General features: G+C 37.9%; 2 pseudogenes; both read right to left on the bottom strand.

The window, feature by feature from the left end:
- Positions 1–10,668: 10,668 nt before the first annotated feature.
- Positions 10,669–12,279, bottom strand: LOC149227504 (protein EXORDIUM-like 2 pseudogene; annotated as a pseudogene).
- Positions 12,280–15,325: 3,046 nt separating this feature from the next.
- Positions 15,326–17,880, bottom strand: LOC149227503 (chromatin remodeling protein DDM1-like; annotated as a pseudogene).
- Between the last annotated feature and the right edge of the window lie 7,670 nt (positions 17,881–25,550).

The following is a 25,550-nucleotide window of genomic DNA, read 5'->3' as shown; positions in this document are numbered from 1 at the left end:
TATAGATGTGTTGAGAAGGTACCCAGTTTTGCAACTATTCAAGGATGTATTTCCTGAGTAAATTTTAAAGTTTCCACCCCATAGGGAGGTAGACAATTATATTGTGTTAGTGCTAGGGGCAGCTCTAACATCAAAAGCACCTTACAGGATGAGCATACCTGAGTTGGTTGAGTTAAAGTTGTAGTTGAAGGAAATGTTGGACAAAGGGTACATTAGGCTGAGTGTATCACCATGGGGCACACTGATGTTGTTTCTGAAGAAGAAAGATGGTACTCTCAGATTATGCAATGACAATAGGTAGTTGAATAAAGTAACCATCAAGAACATGTATCTGTTGCCGAGGATTGATGACTTGTTCGATCAGCTGAAGGGAGCAGTAGTGTTTTCTAAGATTGACTTGAGATCGGGATACCATCAGGTACGCATCAAAGAGGAAGACATTTACAAGACCGATTTCCAGACCAAGTATGGGAATTATGAGTTTGTTGTAGTTCTGTTTGGATTAACTAATGCTCCAGCTACAGTTATGTGTTTGATGAATAGTGTGTTGTGTCTGTATTTGGATAAGTTTGTTATTATTTTCATTGATGATATATTGGTATATTCAAAAAATGAGGAAGATCATGTCGAGAATCTAGCACCAGTGTTGAGGTTGTTCAGAGAACATCAGTTGTATGCTAAGCTCAGCAAGTGTAGTTTCTTTCAGACTAAGGTACACTACTTGGGGCATGTTGTCTCCAAGGGAATTGCAATAGATCCAGAAAAGATAAGGGCCATCATGGAGTGGTTAGCTCTTAAGAATGTGGATGAGGTGATATCTTTCATGGGTTTGGCAAGCTACTATAGGAGGTTCATCAGGAACTTCTCACAAATTGCTTATCCTATCACATCATTGCAAAGGAAAGGTAAGAAATTCGAATGTACAGAGGAGTGTGAGGCTAGTTTTGAGAAGCTCAAGCAGTTGCTGACACATGCACCAGTGTTAAAGATTACAGAACCAGACAAAGAATTTGTAGTATGAATAGATGCTTGCTAGAAGGGACTTGGTGGAGTCCTTATGCAAGATGGATAGGTGGTATGTTATGAGTTGCGTAAACTGAATGAGCACGAATAGAACTACCCCACGCATGATCTTGAGTTGGCAACAATTATACATGCATTGAAGATGTGGAGACACTATCTTTTGGGTAGGAGGTTCACATTGATGAGTGATCACAGTGGTTTGTGATATCTATTTGACCAACCGAATATGAATGGTAGGCAGGCTCGGTGGTTGGCTACGATCAGTGAGTTTGATTTTGAGATCAGGTATATCAAAGGTAAAGAGAACAGAGTGGTAGATGCTCTTAGCAGGTGGATACAAGTAAATCACTTAGCATTTATGAGCTCCTATGGGACAAATCTACAGGATAGGATCTTACGGGCAGGTTAGCAGGATGTCAGATATATGGATATTGTGCACAGGTTAGAGCAGAGTACTGGTACAAGTACACGTGATGGTATAGGTGCAAGTACATGTGATAGTATAGGTACAGGTACATGTGATAGTACAAGTATAGATACAAGTGATGGTACAAGTGATGGTACAAGTGATGGTACAGGTGGTGGTACAGGTACAGGTACAGGTGCAGGTGCACAGGATGTGGATTATTGCCTTACAGTAGATGGATTGGTTAGGTTTCGAGACAGGATATATGTGTCAGATAGCAGTGAGCCCAAGAAGATGATATTGAGAGATTTTAACGTGAAACCATAGTCGGGTCACCTAGGATACCAGAAGACATTGACAACAATGAAGAGATTTTACTATTGGCCGAATCTGAAGAGGGATGTAGCAGCATTTGTGGCTATATGTTTTGACTCTAAGCATGTGAATGCAGATTGTAAACAACCAAGTGCACTGCTACAACCAATTACAATTCCATAGTGGAAATTGAAGGTAATTTCCATGGACTTCATTAGAGGGTTGCCGAGGGAAGTGAGACAACATGATTCCATCATGGTTATTATGGACATGCTGACAAAGGTTGCACATTTCATTCTGCTGAAGTCTACATTCTCAGCTAGCAATATATCTAATGTGTTCATCAGAGATGTGGTCAGATTGCACAGTGTTCACAGCTGAGATGCAAAGTGTTCACAGTTGTCAGACAGGGATGCAAAGTTCACTTCCGAGTTTTGGAAGGAGTTGTTTGCAGGTTTGGGCACAGAGTTTGCTTTCAGTAGAGTGTATCATCTGCAAACAGATGGACAAATAGAGAGGGTCAACAAGATATTGGAGGACATGTGGAGGATGTATGTGATGCATCAGCAGTGAAAGTGGGAAGAGTATCTTCCACTGGTAGAATTCACGTACAACAACAGGTATCGGGATTATTTGAGGATGAGTTTATTTGAGGCATTATATGGGCGGAGTTGCAATACTCCTATCAGTTGGAGTGATCCAGTTAACAGGGTATTGATTGGACTAGATATGTTGGTAGACATGGAAGAGGAAATGCAGGTGATCAAGAAAATTCTAAAGGCGGCACAGGATAGGCAGAAGAGTTATGCATATTGGAACATGTTATTCAAGGAGTTCTAGGCTAGGGAACAGATTTACTTGCGCGTCAAGCCGAAGAAGAGCTCCTTGTGGATTGGATCATGTGCCAAGCTGGCACCACGGTTTTTTGGACTCTTAAGTATTATAGAGAGGATTGGGTCAGTAACCTATCAACTTGTACTACCTCCGACAGTGAAAATCATTGATTTTTTCCATTTCATTACTTAAGAAGTATGTTAAAGATGTTGATCATGTGATTGACTGGTCTGTATTGCAGGTGGAACCAGATGGAGAATTCTAGTCAGAGCCTCAATGTATATTGCAGAAAAAGGTGCTCATGCTCCAAAACTGAGCAATCAAGCAGGTTAAGGTGCAATGGAAGCACTTTGGGCCCGATGAATCTACATGGGAGATGGAGGATCAGATGCAGGCTATGTATCCTTCCTTGTCTTCCGGTTGAGGCAAAGCAGTTTTGGCGTGGTGTTTTGGTGTGATTTTGGTATATGCTTTGGTGTATGTTCTGATATATGTTTTGGTGATGTTTATTACATGTCAATATGTATCTCGACAGAAACATATACCTTTACCCTCGACCCTATACCGCTTCCGAACGAACGGGTCCTACCTCACTTACGTATATGCAGCGATGAGGAGCCGGATCCACATAGAGCTCACCCGGACTGACTTTCCCGATAGCGGAATCGATAGATGTTCCCACGGAGCGCTAACTAGCAACCTAACTTAGCATTTCAATAACTACACTAGAGGAAGGGAGGTGCACTTACTTCCCGGCGAAGACCAACCAATTTCTTTCGGATGTAAATACCACCATGAGCTATGTTATAAATCTCCAACAAGTGGTATGGGTTTCATGTCATTATGATGTTATGTTGTTAAATTTCATGTTGGTTTGCTTCTCAGCAGGTTGATCATTATAAATACTGCATCGAACTAAGTTATAAATCTCCATTAGAAATATATTTTTCTTACAACAGTTTTGTGATTTAGGTGTTGTTGAACACCAAGGATGATGTTCCCCCAAGGGGGAGGGTTCTATAATAGCCCTAGTGAAAATACCATGTAATAAAAGTAATAAAGGAAAAATAATAACCACGGATGAAGGGACACTTAGTCCAAGCTGAATGTTGGGAAAAATCCTAGTGATGGGGGTCACTTGTGATTGTTTATGGCTAAGGAAATTGGCAAAGGCAATGGCTAAGCCTTTGGAAAGGAAAAATGGCATTTTTGGCACATTTATTTATGAAAATAATGGAAATTAGGAGAAAAATGAGGTGAAAGGTAACAAGTTTCATATGAAGAGGAAAATGAAGGAAAATAATGGAAAATGAAGAAAATAGAGGCCTCGTTCATAAAAAGGCTTCTGAGGATCAGTTGGTAACCTTTTTTAGTTTAGTTTTAGAGCTCTCTCATTATTCTCTCTCCCTCTTATACTCTTGGAAACTTAGAGTTTTCTGGGAGCACTCTTGGTGGGTGTGGCATACTTGGATTCTTGGAGCAAGAAGGAAAAGGAAGAGAAGGAAAGTGCAAGAGGGGATCGGGTTCAACATCTACATTATATTTTCTTGCAGGTACTGAGTTGCATGTATGTTTCCTTCACTATTTTTGCCTATATGGCATATGCATGTGGATTTTTGGTTGTGATCTTTCATTAGCATGGAGGATGGTCGGGATTGACAGTGGATTGCCTAGCCTTTCCATTTCTTGGATAGCCATGGTGATTGTGGATTTACTTTCATTGTTTGTTTTTGGTTGGTTCTCATGTTTCCTTAGCTTGGGTTGAGTTACTAGTCCTGGAAGCCCTGGTTGGACAAATGCTCTAGAAGCCCTGTAACAACTTAGGTTGAGTTACTAGTCCTCGAAGGCTTGGATGGAGACCAATCTGATGATGGTTTTGGTGATGTCTGACCGGGTGGTGGAATCACTGCTTGATGGGTTTAGGTGGATGGCCTCTAGAAGCCCTGGATGAGTTTTTATTGATGTGTTCTATGAGATCCCACATTCATGCTTGAAATATGGCACGGGGGTGAATGGATGAAGAGAGATTTGGCTTAGCCACTCTATGGTCGGGTGGAACACGGAAGTCCCATCCCGGGTTTGGATTTTGCATCATTAATGAAAGGTTATTTCTCCTTTTATTCCTATGAGTATTTTTATGGATTATATGTGGTCTATATGGTTGTACTTTCATGAGTATTTTTGTTGCTATTATGTTGGTTATGTATGTGTTTTATGACATTAGCTATGTATGGCTTTCACCATGCTTTTACTTGTAATTTCATAATCAATGTATCTATGACCTAATGGATGGGATGGAAGTTGATGTGTTGAGGCATAAATGGTTCTTAGCAATTCTTAGCTAAGTATGAAACCCCTATGCTTAGAATTGTTATTTACACCTATAGTTTACATATTCGTGACATGTTTGACGAAATGCCTATCATGGCTAGTAGGGGTCTAGTCAAGGTTTCATTCAAAATTTTTATTTAGTATGCTCATTTACATGTTATTTTACTATTCTAAAAGGGACATGAAATTATGGGCAGTGACCTGGGCTCTGGGGCTGAAAAAGTGGCTCAAATCCCTGGGATGTTGGCATAGCACTGACAAATTTAGTCTTTGGACGTTGGTAAGCAAGCCTATGAGAGAGACTTTGGGTTTCTAGATGCTGTCATGCCTATAGCATGAGAGCGGCTGAGGCTTAAGTTGTCCAAAAGATCAGTGGGACCCAAGGGCAAGTTGTCTAAAGTGTTGGATTGGTTCCTAAGGGTCCTAAAGCTAATGTTGAATGTCTTTACGGTGTGTTTATGCCAATTCCACTTCCTTAACATGACTTAGGAGTTCAAATCATATCATGGTGGCCTCTCGTCGCATGTTTACCTCTTTTGGTTGGTTTCTTGGGTAGATGTGGGAGGAGGGTGTTACAATTTTCTCTTTATTTTTATTTTTCTTTTTAAATTATATTTTAAATTGTTTGTGAATTGTTTGCACATAAGTAAAAGAAAATTAGTAGACTAAAAATATCTCTATTTATTATTGTCCTCTAGCATGAGAGTGTTTTTATGAAAGTGTATTAATTTATTCCTTTAAAGCTTTTGTGAATGGACCTTATGTCTAAAAAGTTAGGCTTTATTTTTGTATGTTTTATAAGCAAACTTTTCTAAAAATGTTAGGGAATCCCATTTTAATGATTTTGACTCATGTATTTCTATTCCTTGTGTCTAAAAAAATTATGCTTTATTTTTGTATAATTATCTATTATGTAAAGTAGCGTATATCCATCTTAACTCTAGATCTATCAAGCACCAAGAAAGATAAAATCTCTCGAGGTATAAACCTTTCCTCAAGTTCAATATTTAAACCTCTTTTTTGAGTGCAAAACTTAAGGACATGTTTGCACCTCGAGAAATTTGATACCTCTCGGCACTTGATATATCCAGAGTTAAGATGAATCTACGTTGATTTTATAAAAAATATTGATGATAATGATGATAATGATGACATGATTAAAACAGAGAAAGGAACAGAGAAGGAGTTACATGTGCTGAAGCAGCGACTCAAGGAAGAACATGAGTTACATAAACGAGAGAATGAGTTGCAACAGGAACAGATGCAGTGGAGGGCGCAGCATGCACAGACGGATGGAACTGTGCCCACACAAGTTATAGATCCATCCCAATCGCTGGTACGGAGCAGACAAGGTGAGTAGTGTTGTTCATCGCATACAAGGGACTTCAGCAGCATGCATGTCATTGTGCGTACGCATGTGATCCCACCCATTTGGAACACTCACCGAGGCGAAGACAAGAAGCAAGTCCGATTGGATCTGAACATGTACTTCGACAAGTTTATGCGCATGGTCACCAACACACACTTGGAGATCAGCACAAACAATATGCATCAATATGTTGCTGGTATAGCCACACTCAAGATGATCATGTGCATGCTATCAAACGAGTTGAACAGAGGGGTCATATCAGTGTACCTGGATGCAATGGAGGCAAGGGTTTGCTTTCAGCAGGATGTCACCATTGAGGCACGGACGACCAAGATTGGCATTAGTTCGCCACCATCGATCATCGCAAGGATGTCGAAGAGTTGGTCTTACCACAACGGTCTGAGTGTTAGTGATGTCTTGCATGGCTTGCTCAAGCCTATTTTGTCTCACATGGGTACATGTGCAGATTGTATGTAACATCTTGTCAAGTATAAGTTCAAGTGTCAATAGTTGATTGTAACAGTCATAGAGTAGTTGAAGATTCATGAGCGTAGGTGAATAATCACAAAGGGGAATGTCAAGGGCCACCCCACCCTTTGCTATAAATAGTCCCTCATAACTCATTGTAGAGGTTTTTGGTCAACCAAGCTTCCAATAGGAGTATCTTAGAGAAAGCTTAGACAATATTGTAACAAGCCTTCGCTTCTCCCTGTGCCGAGCTAGTATATCTCTTTGGAGGAGCAGGCGGTAGTGACTGTAATGTTCCGTTGTCGGAACTAGTGGTTGGTCATGGTTGTATTGTATGACTGGAACTTATGCTTCTTAATATAATAGATCCAACACATTTCATGCATATGTCATATTGTGTTTCAGCTATCTTGTTTACTCTAAATGATATATGTATTTGTTTGCTTACGCATGCATGTGTAGCTATTTTTTGTATATGTATGTATGAATCTTACTGAAACATGTTGTTGGTTTAACCATCACTTTGGATTGCTAGCTTACTTTCCTTCCACGTTGTGATGCATGTTTGCTCGTGTGTTCCCTTCTTAACTCTATGCTATCACAGATTTCCAAAGGGCGCACTCACCTTCCTTGACTTACTGCATATGTCACACCTTTGCTACCAACAGGGACATCTTACTTGCCTCTGTGTGAAACCGCGGTCAAGGCGATACCATATGACCCACCGTTGGGAATCCTACACCAAACGGTCTAAGGTATAATTGGGACTTCTTACCAGGGAGATCCCCTGACATGTTGGCGGGTCCAGCACCGTCAACAGTCTCCTACTCCAAACGGTCTGAGGTCTAGTTGGGACTTCTTATCGAGGAGATCCCCTGACATGTTGGCAGGTCCAACACCGTCAACACCTTCACTCTAAATCATCATGTTGAAAGTTGAGATAAATGGTTCCTCTTTAAAATACAATATAGTTAATAGGTTAACCAAGCTATTTAAGAACTTTTCAAAAATTATTTAGCTTGATTTGTAAAATCTTCAAAATTACATAAATAGCAACTATACAAAATTACATCAAATTATTGACTAGTTTGATAATAAAAATTAACACTATTAAATATATTTGATTTTTTCAAAGTAATATAAAGCATATACAACTATAATATCATTTCGTTGAACTATATTTTATAGTTAAGTTAAGGCAGGAAATTTTTCACCACTAGTAATAAAAGATTACTTTTATGTTTATAATAAAAAAAATACACACATAATATATGATATTAAATGATAAATAAAAATAAATATCAAACATTATACAAAAATGATTTTTATGCAATTAAATTATATTCTAATTATTGAGTATAGATTGGCCAAATTAAATTATATTTTAATTAAACAAAATTTTTCGGTAGAAATCACATGAGAGAATTTTTTGGCCAACGACGTGAACTAACAAGTGTGGATTTCATATATTTTAATTAGTCAAATCTTTCTAATAAGTGTGGATTTCTGATTATAATACTCTTAGTATTATTCAAATCCTTGTAACAAGTGTCGATTTTTAGATAGAGAGGTCAAAATGGCATAAATTCTTCAAATCCTTTAGATTAAGGTGCAGATTGGTCAAATATTTGCCATAGCTATGGTTTGGTGAATAAAGCGTGGGTTGGGTAAGTGTGGATTGGTAAAGGTGTAGTAAATTGGTCAAATCCTTTTATCGATTTGTAGTAGGTGTGGATTACTCAAATCCTTCCATCCTTCTAACCAATGCAAGCTACTTCTATACCGCCCAAAGTTGCAGGAATTAAAATTTACTAAAGAACCTACAACTCCATGACAGCTTTCATTATTTTCATCATACGACCTACGGGGATAGTATTTCATAACCTTTTTACACTTCGATTTTGGTTCCCAATGGAATGGCCTACGTGACGTATGGGTATAGTATTTCATAACCTTTTTACACTCACTCACACCGTTTAACTTTAGATTGTTATCAAACTAACCACGAATAGCTTCTGCACATTTTTTGATAAAATGTTATTATGTTTTTACTATTTTCCTATTGCAGAAGATGCAAGTTTTTTTTTTCTCATTTTTCTTTAGAGACTGCTCATTTTCCAGTTTCACATTTTAGATAACGAGAGTTAGTCTTCAGTTGTGCAATTAAAATTTTAGCTTTTCCCTACTCAAATACTCTTTATCATCATGTTTACCGGTTGGTTTAAATTCTTTGACATAATATGTTTTTTTGCCTACCTGTTTGGTCCACATGGCAGTTCTAAAAATTTTAACACCCTTTTTTTATCTCCTCTTTAGCCTGAAGACAATCATGCATATTTATGTCCCATTTGCCCAACCACTTTCAATTTTGCTTCATCCATGTCTTTTTGCAACGATTTAGCTCTTCTTCAACAACCAATTTGGGTCATTTGTGCTTATCCATGTTTTCAACCGTCTTTAGGTAACTTAGCAAATGAATGATGGCTCAAGCCTCAATTGGAAACATGTCAGCCTCACCTATTAGGATATCATATGGGACTGAAGACGGGTTTTTTAGTCTTCCAATCTCATAGTTCTACTTGTCTACACCTGCTCTCAAAAAGGTACGAAGCTTTCTACCCTCCTTAGATTCTCTTTGATCTACGTGTCTTCCAGCGAAACCTATAGTGGAAATCAACTCCTAAGTACTTGTACTCATCTACAACCTCCAAGTGGTTGCCCTCAAAGAGAAAAGTGACCTGTTGTTTGCATTCCCACATCTTGACAAAAGAGTCTCAGAGCTCTAAAACCTAGTGCACTAAGAATAAGGTCATCCGCATCTAAAAATAGTTTAACCACATATCATGCCAATTGGATGTTTTCTCTTTAGGTATTGCTTATCCACTCTTCAAATTTATCAATATATGAATAAACAACGGATGTCATCTTCTCTTTCAGTATTGCTTATCCACTCTTCAAATTTATCAATATATAAACCAACATCGTGGGAGAAAAAAGACATCCATGTTTAACTACTATATCACTGCCAAAGCAGTCCAACATACCTTCCTTTTGAACAACATACCTTCCTTTGTTCAAATTTTGGCTCTAAAGCTCATAAAACTTATGAACAGGTACCCTATATCCCCCCCTAATTCTTTCATTTTGTACCATAACTTATCTCTAAAAACAATATAAAAAACTTACTTATCTCTAAAAACAACATCAAAATCAACCAAACAACAAAATATGCTTCCCACTATTCCTTAATAGTGACCAATATTAATAATGACATCTGTCAGCATAATGTTTTGGCCTTGTCTACCCATTCCTCTTTTCATCGCAACCCTAAGCTAGTGACGTGTGAGCATAATGTTTTGGCGCGACGTGTGAGGCCACAAAACTGGGTGCTGCAAAAGGTGTAACGGCAAAGCATACAACTTTGTACTCTGATTTAGACAATTGAAGATTCATCGAGTCCGACGCAGGGACAGGCGGTTGTGCGTTGCTTGGGCATTCATGTTTCAAAAATTCCGGGAACGAACAATGAGAGAGACAACAGTTGATATGCATTCAAAAATACAAAGACCAGGTTTCACAGCTATAAGCCGTATCTTTGTTAAGCAACTTGAAGATGAAGACTACAAACGGTGTCATAATGTATGTGTGAATGGTAGGTAGCGTTGCAGTGTAACGATGGCAATTTTAAATTGATTGATAATTATTAAGAACACGCCTTGCTCATCCCATGTCAGCCCAAATGTAGAAACGCCGTCCAAAACATATAAGCGAAAATACAAGGGATGTGCCATGAAAAATAACAGTAATATGAAAAATAAAGTCAAAAAAATGAAGCTGTCACATGGGTGCAGAATGAAATTCGGCAGAGAATCCTAACTACTACATCTAATATGTTTTTCTTGGGTTTATTAATTTCAATATGTTTCAAACTTCCTAAGCAAATGAAACAACTGGCTTTTTAAAAAGGCTTTTCGCCAAATTTGCAAGATATTTCAGACAAAGAATGTGTATTAATCTCTATAAAGAATAAAGAATATCTGTTGAAATGCGGCATAATAGATGCCACTTCTTCTGCGCCTAAATCTACCTGCTCCCTGCCTTCTTTAGGCAGGTTTAGGACTGCGACAACTACAAAAATGATTATATCAATGTCTTGCATGACTGGGTAGCCGGATCCCACATAGCTGGCAGCAGAAACTCCCTCCCATTAACTCCATTGGCATTGTAGCTTGCCCCCGTCGTTTTATCTACCTGAAGCTCCCCTGGGAACCCCGGATATGACCCCTTTCCGTAAATTCCCGCGCAGGCAGACACGGCCTCTAAAGGTGCGGCAGCATCCCCTTGGAAGTAGCCTGTGTCGAATGGATTAGTGGTTGCTCCTGCCACAACAGTGGCAATGTTGATGATCATGCCATCGATGCCCACGTCTCCGTTTGGTGCCACCAGGGGAGGAGTCTGGGGTCCGTACATGGGCTGATGGAAGGGCCACGCGCACTGTCCAGGGCACTGACTCGCAGAATTCCCCACCCATGCGTATGGAAGAAGCTGTTGATGCTTCTCCTCATTCCCCATTATTCGGCTTCTAGTTGATTTCTGGTCCGATAATAGATTGAGACTGGCATGGAATCCACAGGAACTCATGCAGAACCCTTCCACTGTAACATCCTCAGATGTAAGCACCAAATACACAGCATTGGCACTTCCATCATTATTTTCCGGCAGAGGCAGAGGTAAAGCTCCCGACTTGACGGCCGCTTCAACCAGAGCAGCAATGTCAGTCCTCTTGAGTGACTTGCCAAGGGAATAATCTGAATCCACCTTCTGCTTTCCAAGCATTATAACACTGGAGGGAGCCGCCTTGTTTTTGGCTGCGCCCTCATACTTCTCGGTGGTCTTCCACCAGGTGGACGCGGAGGGCTGATTTGCTTTCCCCTCTAACGTCTTTTCCCCAAGAGACTGCAGGAAATCTGCCACAATGGATCGTTGAACAGGGGTGAATTGCCCATAGAAGATCAAATGGACAGTGATCATCCCACTGGTAGAGAGCAGAGGACCATCATGGTAAGTCAAAACAACAGCCGGGTCTGCCACCAAAGCAGCAAGTTTCCTCGACTGTCCAGAAGAAGCAGCAGAAAATGCAAATAACATCGCCATACAAACCGCCATATGCAGAATGGCGGTAAGTCGAAACCATGAAACAGAACAAGCCATTTGAAGGCAAGCTAATGAAATAACCTTGCGACACTCCCTATCTATCAGACAGCCAGCAAATGCAAACTTTCTTGACAATCAAGAAAAAAAACAAACAATGCAACAGCGTCAGAATTCGTTACACCACTCTAGGAGGCAAGAAAAACAATGAACGAAGAAATTGGAAACTGGAAGAGGCTGTGTACTGAGAAGATAAGGAGCAGCGATATATAAATAGGGCAAAGTGAAAGACGCGGTTATGAAATGGTGAAAGCGATTGACAGAGGAGCGCCGCGCTGGCATGCATTATTATATATTTACGTTGAAGACTGGCAATTTCGAGATGCGTTCCTTGAAGTTCCTTCCCATCCCTTCACAATCACGACCTCCCTCATTACGGGAGACTGCTATCCTGGGGCCATTCCACATGCGATGATACGTGTCGGAAGGAACGGTCCCCTTCTTCTACGTTTCAGCTTTTACTGCAAACTCAACCTACGCTGTATACCGAGTTACGGATTACATCGTAGTCAATGTCCCGGTTGAAGTTAACTACCCCTCAAATAATAACAATTATGTAATCAATGAACAGCTCATTCACCGCCTGGGATTCCCGGCCGGTTTCTGCCTACGTGCATGCGTGCATTATTAAAATATTAAATGTCACGTCGTTATTAAACATTAAGAAAATATTATCGCTCCGAATTGCGAAGAACACGATGAGCTGGCCCACGGGGTTGCTGTTTCCAGTGAGCTGCCAAGTGCACCTCGTCATTCATTTCTTAAGTGGAGTTCCCGTGACTTGTCCGACTGTAATTGATTGCGTGGACGGTGGACCTCACAGCGAGTAATAAACATTTTTGGGAGTTTGCGTTCATCTCGATATATTCCAGCAGGTATGTTTATCTTGAAGTAGACTTAGATTTGAATTGAAAATGCTATTCCGTTTGTGGGTTGAACTTGTTGTTTTGTTAGAAGTCCTAGTTTGACTTCATTATATCTTTATAATAATATTTATAAAATATTTATAAAAACAATTACGAAGATTAAATTTTTAGAATTTTAATTTAATTATTTATAAGGGAGTCGCTCTGTCTTTTGGCTGTGTCTTTATATTTCTAGATTCATTTTCTTTTTTAAATAAGTTATATTGTACATTAACACAATGGGTTTTTATAAACATGAAACTCAAAAACTACAAATAACCTGATTTATCAAATTTACCTAAATTACCCAACCAAAATTAATAAATTTTCATATAAATTCAAAAATGATATATAAAATTATATTATAATTTTTATTTCATTATATTAATTTAAGTCAATAAACATTGCATGATGCTATCACATAGCATTTTTATTATTTTAATTTGAACGATCAAGATAACATTACATTACATGATGCATTACATAATGTTTTATAATATCACTATCATATTGGACCCTAGAGCAGTTCTAGGCACAATAATATTATACTATTAATTCCAAAAGAATATTAAATATTTAGGCACAATAATGTTATACTATTAATTCCAAAAGAATATTAAATATTTATTTATTTATGTTGTATTATTTATTATTAGATTAAAATATTAAAATATATTTATCTAATAATTTAAATATAATTACTAAAAACAATCTAAATTAAATTATATAAATAGATTGTATAATATTTATATTATTGTATTAATTTACACATGTAAATAACAAAATGTTATATAACAAATTGCAAATGCGTTTATAATTTTTTTATGGTATAAAGTTGTCATATAATTGTCTTTTTCTTTCTCAAGTATTTATAAAGCTTGAGTGGGAGTAATGGTTAAGAGCATGTGTTTCCTCCTAAAAGGTCACAAGTTCAAAACCATAGAGGGTAGAGTATGTATGCTTTCGTAGACCGCGTAGTCAAGAGGGTAGAGTATGTATGTTTTCGTAGACCCTTCTCAAGAGGAAGAGTGTGTATAAGGATAGAGTATGTAGAGTATATCTAAACAAAATCCCTTATCCCACAAACAAAAAAATCTCACATTATTTAATAAAATATTATTTAAATTTATAAATTAATAACATTACCAAAAAAATTACAATGGTTTAATGCAACGAGTTTTATATGGAAGAGATAAATGAAGAGGTTGTGATATATTGTTCCCTTGAAAGATAGTTGGATTTAATTGAAAAATACTAAATTGTATTTTAAATATTATAGTTGGATGTAATTGAAAAATATTAAATTGTATTTTAAGTATTTAAATTTTAAAATGTATGTATGTATGTATGTATGTTAATTTTAATAGTAATAAAAAATTCATTCATAATTCCAAATTATGTTTAAAATATATAGAATTTATGAATCTTGAAAGTGTTATGTATGTATGTATGTATGTATGTATGTATGAATGATTCATTTATAATTTTAATGGTAATAAAAAAATTCACTCATAATTCCAAATTATGTTTAAAATATATAGAATTTATGAACCTTGAAAGTGTTAAGAGTGAAGAACTATTACATATGAGAAATAAAAGTTAGTTATCAAAAAAATGTGCTAATGATATTGTTATTATGAGTCACGAATTTTTATACTATTTAATATAAAAATTTTGTGTTCATAATTACACCGAAGGTGTTTTCTCTATGTATTTTCATGTCCAAACACTGTTCACTGATTCCTCGTTCAATCTAACGGTATTTGACCAGATGGTTCATCCTTGAAACACGACCACACCATCGTTGCTCTTCCATTTCGTCGAGATATTGTTGTTAATCTTTCATTTGGATATGTTGAGGAACCCAAGTACTACAAGCGTTAAGAAAGAGTGAAGAACTATTATATATGAGAAATAGAAGTTAGTTGCCAAAAAAATGTGCTAATGATATCGTTATTATGAGTCACGAATTTTTATACTATTTAATATAAAAATGTTGTGTTCATAATTATGCCGAAGGTGTTTTCTCTATGGATTTTCATGTCCAAACACTGTTCACTGATTCTTCATTCAATCAAATGGTATTTGACCATGTGGTTCGTCCTTGAAACACAACCACACCATCATTTCTCTTCCATTTCGTCGGGATATTGTTGTTACACTTTCATTTTGATATGTTGAGGAACCCAAGTACTACAATACGACAATACTGCATCTGGAGATGAGCCATGCGAGCCCGATCAACGAAACCCATTTCAACGTCTGTCCATCGGGTGTTTCACGGGCACAGAATGTCATGATCATCAACATTAAGAACAATCATCAATACTTTCCGGTGGGTTTCTTCCTCAACTCGGCTCTTGCTTCGCTTCTCAACGTCATGTTCCCAAAACAGAAGAACAAAACGACCATTATAATTTATTGTTCAAGTCACTAGTATCAGAAGAGAATTTTTGCTAGCCTTCAATTGAAAGACAACATACTCCCACCTTGTCCACTGTGTACTGCTACCTTCCAACCAGGTCCCTTGAGGGGAAGAGTATCAGAATTTGCACAACTAGGTCCCTTGAGAGGAAGAGTATCAACATTGCACTTGCATGTTCAGCTAAATCGTTTATCATATCAGAACGGTCCATCAGCCTGATAAGATTTGATTCACTAACTTCACACTCAATGAGTTCCTCCTCTTCATCTTTTTCTTGTTGGATCAAAGCAAGTAGATCTAATTCCTCTAGCATGTTGGTATTTTGTTCCTGACAAAATTTTCCTTTCTCAATCACCAAGTGCTCCAACTTTAAGTTACCAAACGCTACTTTAAGCATGCGACCCTCAATAGAATGGGTTGTGATAAGCCTATAAATAAGTACAGGTCGTGTTTTTCCAATCCTGTGGCATCGATGCATAGCTCGCATATCCATTTGAGGATTCCAATCACTATCATATATAATACAAGTGTCTGCAGTAGTAAAATTGATTCCAAGACCACCAGCACGTGTGCTTAGAAAAAAGATACAAAAGTTGATATCTGGGTCATTGAAATCCCTTATCTGATTTTTCCTATCCTCCAACTTAACACTTCCATCAATTGGACAAACTTCATATCCTCTCACACTTAGATAGTATTCCATAAAGTCAAGAACTTTAGTCCATTGATAAAATATCAACCTCTTGTGTTTTTGAGATTTCAAATGTGTTAATAACCTGTCTAGCAAACCAAGTTTACCACATTTCTTAACCAACTGCTCCACTGGTGGATATTCAAATGTTTGATCAAATTGAAAAATAAACCTCAGTGTTCTGTTGACCAAATGATCTTTGAACTTCTTCTGATGTTCGTCATATCTGCATATAAAATTATCTCTTTTTTGTTGGGCGGGGTTTGCTCAACCTCTTCTTTCAACCTTCTGAGAAGAAATGGTCTAAGGATCAAATGAAGCTTTGAAATTACTTGAACTTGTATTTTCTCTTCAGTTTCTTCCTGCCCCATCCCATTGATTTGTTTCCCAGCTAGATCAAACCAAGATTCAAACTCTTCATGTTATGTGAATATTTGAGGCAAAATGAAATTCAGAAAGGACCAAAGTTCCACCCAATTATTTTGTAGGGGCGTCATAATCAAAAGAAACTTTTTTTCAGCAGGTAAGGTTTTCAATTCCCTCAGCAAATTGCAGTTGGAGTTGTTTAATCGGTGTCCCTCATTAACAACTATATATTTCCAATCATAGCAAACCAAAGCCTTGCTCTCATTCAAAACAACGTCATATGAAGCGAAAATGACAAGGAATGTTGGGCACACTGTGTAAGGCATGTGGGTTTTCCTCAACTCTTGTCACTCAATTTTGGAGGCAAGATAGATTATAGCATTCATGCTTGGAAAAAACCTATTGATTTCATTTACCCAATTCAAGAGAGTTGAAAGAGGATCAACTATTAAAAAGGGCCCATGCATGCCCATCCCCTTGAGATGAGCAAGGAGACCAACAGTCTAGGTTTCAAGGTTATTTCTTTTATAGGCTGGATCACTTTGGAATAAAGAAACCGAGTGAAGACAGAGGGCTTAGCCCTTACCGAGCCTCACAGCTGGGGTTTAGAACCTATCATCGTGCCTTTATTTCTTTGGAGACATTCATTTGGCTCTTTCTTCCCTCCATTGAAAGCCACATAACCACAAGCCTTACAAGGAGCGGAATTTTCATTAAGGGTTTTGGGCATAGAAAATAATAATAATAATAATAATAATAAATAAAAAATAAAAATAAAAAATAAAAAATAAAAAAAATCGATTTTTTCTCATCATTTCATGGTGTTTTTCTCTTTGAAACCCGCAAGCCATCAAGGGCTTCTCACATCTAAAATCAAAGGGTTTCAAACCTCATTAGTTACATAAATCATTTATAATTTTCAAAATGAATTTTCTGAGCCTACTGTGAATATTTGAAGGACTATTATATGTGTTTTCCAGCAGCAAAGGGGTTTTGAAATTCCTCTTTTACATAAAGTGATTCATAACCATCCTGTAACATGGTTCCATCACAACTTTTGGGCTCAAGATAAATTTTCGTAGTCTTGTTTTATTGGAGAATTTACTTCAAGAAGGTCGTAGGCTTTTCATTCATGCTTCAAACCTCTAAGGTTTTGTTAAGGGTATTAAGGGTCTTAAATGAGCAAGGAGACCAATAGTCTACACCATCTTTCCTATACCCATTTGATCTACCAGAATTCTATTGAGCCCATTTTTCCATAGAGAAATCAACCACTTTACAACCTTAATTTGATAGGACTTTAACATTCCCCTGATCAATAGAGGGATATGTTCCATCCGTTCTTTCTAGTTCCTCTCCTCCTCTCTAAAATTATTAGAAGCTTGAACTGGGTGCCTCCTATGCAATTCTTAGCCATAGCATTCATAACATTTTTTTACTTTTTCTTCGTCTGATAAGAGTCTGCATTATTAGTCACTATCTTACGCTTTCAACACCTACCACTTTTATTCTACGCACTTGATTTTTCATTTCCATTCTCGCTTGGAATAAATGTGATGTCGTCCATCTTCTCAAGTAGAAACTCTGAATAAAGTTGAGTCTAGCTAAGAAGCTCATCTAGTTTTTTAAATAACACATGATCCATCTGTTAACTCCCATTGCTCAGTTGTTTTTACATTTCCTTCTTTTCTCGCTCATCTCGTTCTTCTTCTAGGCGTTTCTACTCCATGGCCATATCCTCTAGAACTTCCAATGCTTCACTATAAACTGCTAAATCATTATCCTTTGCATCAACAACTGGCACTTCGCTTCCAGATATTCCCTCATCCTCTAAAATAAATATAGGTGAATGTGCATCTCTTTTAAGACTGACGGTTGAATCCTTCTCCATTTTTAAAATCATTCATCAATACCAATCAGGCAATGGTACAATCGCTCGATGGAGTGTTAAGCTCTTCACCAGGATTCTTCTCCTATGTTCAATCACATGCATATTGAATGAGTTTGAAAGAGATAAGGCTGGATACCAAGTCCAAGTGAAATTTGCACCAGTCAAACTTGGCACCTAAATACACCCGACAAATTGGCACCTAAAATGATAAATTGCCCAAAAATGGGCATGCTTCCGCGTTAAGAAAAATGAGAACATCTCCTAAGTTAGATGTTTGAAGTTGTTTTAATGGTTGACTTAGTCCCTTGCTCTTTCAAAAAAAAAATTTATTTTTTTGGTGTATTTTTGTGCATACAAAATAAATGGAAATGTCCAAGTCAAAATAAATTGGATGTACTCCTCTTCATATCCCTCCTGGCCCCTGGCCCAATTAGATATATGTAGATCAGAGCCTCTTGGACGTAGGGGTCACAAAAACCCTTTCAATTGGAATTGTTTCAAGCAATTTTAGAGCACCAAACGATATGTCGTGAATAGACACCCAAAATCCAACCAATTTTTACCGGTGACAAAATCCTACAATATCCCCCAGAACAACCAATCGAGTGGGCCAAACTTAATATGCTCTGATGCTTGCACGTCAGGGATCAAACTTTACACCTTTTCTTGTTTTTTGCATTATATCTTTATTGTTTTGCATACTATCTTTGAGTTTACACTTTACTTCTTCCTCACCCTCCATGCAGAGAAAGATAGAGACAACTAAGTTGAGACCAAATGAGGCAAAGCCACAAAGTAGGAGAGAAAAACACAACGAAGTTGAGACGAAATCGAAGACAACGACAAACACTGATAGTAGAAAACAAAAAGCTTGGCTTTTTGAGCTTTCGGCATTCCTTTGCTCCTCTCGATGCAATTGCTAGTGATATTGTTACTATGAATCATGAATTTCTATACTATTTAATATAAGAATGTTGTGCTAATAATAATATTGTATAGTAAAAACATAACATTTTATTATTTTACATAAGTAAAAATAATTTTCTTAAAAATTCTAAATTATAAAATGAAATGTTTCATTTTGTAAAATTTATTTTGATAAAATAAAATTAAATAACTAGAAATATGTTTTGAATGTTCTCAAATTTAACAATCACTCATCAATCAAATTTAATAGTGGCTCATCAATTAAATGAAAATGTTTATCGTTCAAATAATACTTTAATACATCTATTTTAATAGATAACATTCTTATAATATTCTTTTAAATCTTATATTAGTATATCTGTAGATGTAACAGCCTTGGTGGAAAGTTCATGTAATAAAATTTAATAAAGGAAAAACACGACCACGGTTAAGGAACACTTATTCCAAGCTGAATGTTGGGCAAATATATCCTAGTGGGCATCACTGGATGTGTTTATCGCTAAGGAAATTGGCAAGGCTAAGGCAAAGGCATTAAAAGGAAAAAAGACATTTTTGACACATTTATTCATGAAAATAAAGGAAATTAGGAGAAAATTAAGGTGAAAGGTCACAGGTTGCATTTGAGGAGGAAATTGAAGGAAAATAATGGAAAATGAAGAAATTAAAGGCCTCATTAATAAAAAGGCTTATGAGGATCAGTTGGTAACCTTTTGTTAGTTCAAGTTTTGGAGCCCTCTCATTATTCTCTCTCACTCTCACTCTCAGTCACTTAGAGTTTTCTTAGAGCACTCTAGCTTTGGATCAAGGAAGGAAAAAGCAAGAAAAGAGAAAGGAAGGAAAGCAAGGATCAAGGAAGGAAGAGCAGGATCAAGCAGCTTCAGCATGATTACTTGTAGGTAATATATTGCATGTGTGATTTCCTAGTAGGTTTTGACATGCATGGATTTGCATGTTGGTGTATGGCTCTCTTGTTGTTGGTGGCATGGTTTTGTCAGGTTATGGTAGTGGTTTTTAGCCTAGCCTTGCATTTTCCAGATGCCATGGTGTGTTGGGATGTTTATCTCGGTTTTGAGCTTTGGATTTGCTGGATGGATTTCGGAATCTGGGGCGGAGGTGGCCTCAAGGTTCATTCCCAAATGCCTAGGAAACCCTTAATGGATTTTGGCAGGATACATGGTAAAACCCAACAGAGGAGTCTCAGTTTAAGGCCTAGTGATCTAAGTTTGGATTGTTATAAAGTTTGAGAGACTGGTCTCGGTTTAGGGCCTAGTGATCTGGGATTAGATTGCGGTAAAGCTTGAGAGACAAGGAGACAAAAAATTCCTCAAGGATAGTGATGGATTTCGGATGGCATTTCATGTTCGATTGAGTTGTGATCGGAGCACCAGTTTTGGTGTGATCACGGTTTGGTGAGGGTGGAGATGGTTTAACCTCTGGATTCCCTTGGTTGTTTTTGGATTGGTTTATCCATGAGATCCCACATTCATGCTTGGAATATGGCATGGGGTGGCTGGCTGAAAGAAAGATTTGTTCAGCTATGTGTACAGTGGGGTGGTACGTGGAAGTCCTGAACCTGGTTGGATTTGCCTACGTTTAATGAAAGCTAGTCTCTCTTTCTTTTTCACTTGTCTATATGTGGATTTAATGGTTGTTATATATTTTTTATTTACATGGTTTTATGCTAGTTATAAGCATGGTTAATTGACTGGTTCATGGCATGGTCATTTGATGTATTTACTTGTAATTGTTAAAATGATGGATGTAAGACCTAATTGATGTCATAATAGTTCAAGGGACGAGGTGCTGATCCTTCTTGTCATGTTTCATAAGAGTTTTCAGTCATTCATGCTATGTCTTGTATCCTAGACCTGTAGGTTCTATTGATTCCAAGTGTTTGACGAAATTTCAGTCCCGGTTGGGGATGGTCAGGCCTAGTCTTGAGGTTGATTTTTGGTTTATTAGTATTGTCATCATGTCTTTGATGGATTCTGAAAGTTACAACAACTTTTGGAAAGTGGGCGAAATTATGGGCTAGAAAAGTGCCTTGAATTCCACAGACGCTGGCATAGGTATGCTGGGAAAAGTCCCTAGATGCTGGCTTGCAGGCCTTTGAGAGCATCCAGGGGTCCCTGGACACTGGCATGCCCATAGCATGAGAGCGTCCAGAGGTCAAGAGGTCTAAAATATCAATGGTACCTATGGGCAGGATGTCTAAGTGGTTGAGATGTCTCGTGGGGGTGTTATTGCTTATGTGGAAGGTATGGTTGATGTGTTCTATCAATTCCATTTCCTTAAGGTCACCAAGGAGGTTGAATCCCTTCATAGTGGCCTCTTTCGGCACATGTTTACCTCGTTTGGTCAGTTACTTGGTTGTATGTGGAAGGAGGGTGGTTACAGATTAGTATTAGAGCCTGGTTGTGCTCTCCTTGGGTGAATGTGTTTGTCATGCATTCATGTCGGTTGTACATGTGTCAGTCATCCTTGTGGTCTATGTGCATGTTACATATGAATGGTGTTGGTTATGGTCGTAGTGATGTCGCCATGGGAATAAGGATGTCATTGTGTGAAGCATGTTGCCATGAGTGTATGACTGGTTACATGTTATGTGTCGCTTACATGTGTCATTTTGTATGCTTGGTTACATTCTCGTATGTTTGGTTACATTCTTGTACACTTGGTTACATGTATCATTTTTGTAGGTTTGGTTACAAGTATTTCCATTCATGCTTGATCATATGCGTTCATGTGTGGGTGTGGTCAATTACGCATTGCTTATGCATGTTAATGTTTGCATGTGGTTAAGTATACAGTGGTGTTATGGTTGTTGTTGTCATGCATGTAGTCATGGTATGTGTGTAGTTGATATGGTCATGCATTGATGACTGGACTCTAGCTACACTGATGGTTACATGGTTATGTGCTTATATATCATATGTCTATATGTTGTTATGATTATGTTATACATGTATCACACTGATTTGATGATCTTGTAGATCAGATTTCCTCCCTGAACTATGCCAAGGCGCATTGGTTTATTTTGATTTGGTTTAGTTGACATAGTATGCCTTGCAAGAACGAGATAAAATGGCTAGCAAGATGGTAGACTACAAAGACTCCCCTATGAATCGAATGAGAAACATGGTGTTGGGCTCTCTTCTAATTTTGCAGATACATTGAGAAGCTTGAAGGAAGAAATAAGGAGTTATAAGGCGGACAATGACAAAATCGTGCAGGCACAAGAGAAACAAGCACAGGTTAATGCAATACTACTTCAGAGTTTGTCAGAATTACAATGACAGGGACCACTTCGGATCAACCATGAGAAGGAGGACAAAACTAATGGGGCATATGGCAGCAAGTCTTATGGTGGTCACAAGTCGGATAGACATGACATGATCAGAGATGGTAGGTTTTTGGACACTCCGGATAAGAGAGGTGATGGACACAGGTACTATTCCAGTTTTGGTTCGAACAGGCAACTTGATCGTCCTCGTTATCATCCTTACAGGAGGAGTGATAGGGGATACTTGCCAAATGAGTTTAAGAAAGAAAATCCATCTACCTTTGGTGAAAAGATGGAGAAATCAAAGGATGCAGAGGCATGGTTGCTTGGTATGAGGAAGTTCTTCAGATTGCATGATTATTCAAAAAACATGAAAGTAAAGATAGCCACATTCAGTCTTAAAGGTAAAGTAGATATTTGGTGCGAATATGTGAAGAATGTTAAAGGTTTACATGAGGATGATTTGACTTGGCATGATTTTGAGAGGCTCTTCAAGAAGAAGTATTTCTCGGAAAGGTACTTTGATGACAGGGCTAAGGAGTTTTATGAGTTGTGGATGGGTTCCATGACAGATGATGAGTATACTAGCAGGTTTTTGGAGTTGTTGAGATATGTGCCTTACCTCAAGGAGGAGAAGGCCAAGGTTCATAGATTCATCAGTGGACTATCAATAGCATACAGAGACTGGATTGAGTTCGATGAGCCTAGATCATTGGCGGAGCCCATTCGAAATTCAAAACATTGTTACGAGAAATCGAAGTACAAAGTTGAGCCTAAGCATGACTTGAAAATAAATAAGAAAGCTAAAGGAAAATGGACACAAAAGCGAGGAATACCTCAAGAAGCAACTGACAAAGAAAATGTAGCTCCTTACAAGAGGTTCAATACAATTGAGAAAGGACATGGAGAGCAGCAGGCTAGAAGCAGTGGTAGGGAACCATTGCAGTGTAGGATATGTGGTAAGGATCATCCTAAGAGGGATTTTCCACAGTATCAAAGTGGTGGTAGACCCTAGATCTACAGTGTTCAGGAGGTGCATACAGTTGGTAATGTTGGTCATAACATTCCTCGTATCTATGCAGTTGTGGACAACAGGCAGGCAAATCATGAGGCATCTATCATTGAGATGGATGGTAAGATTTGTGATCAAGTTGTTTCTATTTTGATTGATCCTGGATCTAACTATAGTTATATTAATCCTAACCTGGTGGATAATTGTGGTTTGAGAAAATAAGTGCATGCAGAATCTTGGTTGGCACAGTTGGTTATAGGTACAAATAAGAGAGTTCACCATTGGGTAAATGCTTGTGCATTTGAGTTAAATGGTATGCCTACAGTAGCACATTTGAATGTACTGCCATTGGGTTCATATAGTATGATTTTGGGTATGGATTGGTTGTACCTTCACAGGACCAAAGTGGACTGCTTCAACAAGGCCATTGAGTGCGTGGATGATAATGGGGAAAGAGAACTTTGCAGGAGAAGAAGAAGCCTACATCAGTGAGGATGGTTACCGCTATGTAGCCTAAGCTTAGTTGCAGAAAAGGTTGTGTGATGTTTGCAGTGCACATTTCTAGCGACAAAGGTAAGGAAGTTGGGGATTCAAATTTTTTGAGCAGATACCTAGTTCTACAACAGTTTCAAGATGTATTTTATAAGGACATTATAGAGTTTCCACCTCACAGGGAGGTATACTTTTCTATTGATTTAGTGTCAAGAGTAGCTCCAGCATCAAAGGCACCTTACCGAATGAGCACACCTAAGTTGGTAGAGTTGAAGTTGCAGATAAATGAGATGCTTGAAAAGGGATACATTAGGCCAAGTGTATCGCCTTGGGATGCACCAATGTTGTTTGTAAAGAAGAAATATGGTACTCTCAGATTGTGCATTGATTACAGGCAACTGAAGAAGGGTGATATTAAAAACATGTACCCATTACCGAGGATTGATGATTTGTTTGATCAGTTGAAGGGAGCAGTAGTGATATCTAAGATCGACTTGAAATCAGGCTACGATCAGGTATACATCAAGGCAGAGGATATCTTCAAGACTGCATTCAGGACCATGTATGGGAATTATGGGTTTGTTGTAGTTCCATTCGTTCTGACTAATGATCTAGCTACATTTATGTGTTTAATGAATAGTGTGTTGTGTCCCTATCTAGGCAATTTTGTTATTGTATTCATTGATGACATACTAGTATATTCTAAAAATGAGGAAGAACATGCCGAGCATTTAGCAGCAGTGTTGAGATTGTTAAGAGAGCATCAATTGTATGCTAAGCTTAGCAAGTGCAGCTTCTTTCATGCTGAGGTACATTACTTGGGGCATGTTGTCTCCAAGGAATGCATAGCAGTAGATCCAAAAAAGATAAGGGCCATCATGGAGTGGGAAGCTCCTAAGAATGTGGATGAGGTGAGATCATTTATGGTATTGGCAGGTTACTACAGGAGGTTCATCGATAACTTCTCACGCATTGTATATCCTATCACATCATTGCAGAGGAAAGGTAATAAGTTTGAATGGACAGAAGAATGTGTAGCTAGTTTTGAGTAGCCCAAGCAGTTGTTGACACATGCACCAATGTTAAATATTGCATATCCGGACATGCTTGCAAGAGAGGACTTGGTGGAGTTCTCACACAAGAAGGACAAGTAGTGTGCTATGAGTCATGGAAACTAAATGAAAACAAGCAGAACTATCTGATGCATTATCTTGAGTTGGCAGTGATTATACATGAATTGAAGATGTGTAGGCACTATCTTCTTGGCATGAAGTTTGTACTAATGAGCGACCACAGTGGGCTGAGGTATTTGTTTTACCAACTAAATCTAAATACCAAGCAAGCTAGATTATTGGCCACCCTCAATGAGTTTGACTTCGAGATCAGATACATCAAAGGAAAGGAGAATCAAATTACAGATGCTCTTAGTAGGAAGGTATAGGTAAATCATATAACAACTATGAGCTCTTATGGGACAAAGTTATAGGATAGGATCTTGCAGGCAGGACAACAAGATGATATGTACATGGAGATCATGCATAGGTTCTAGCAGAGTACAAGTATAGGTATAGGTATAGGTATAGGTGTAGGTGCAGGTACAT

Source organism: Pinus tabuliformis, chromosome J, assembly GCF_031772625.1.
Source record: "Pinus tabuliformis cultivar Carrire ecotype Pingquan chromosome J, CPIR1, whole genome shotgun sequence".
Taxonomy (NCBI): Eukaryota; Viridiplantae; Streptophyta; class Pinopsida; order Pinales; family Pinaceae; genus Pinus; species Pinus tabuliformis.
The sequence above is the reverse complement of the archived record's forward strand: the minus strand, read 5'-3'. Positions and strand labels throughout refer to the sequence as shown.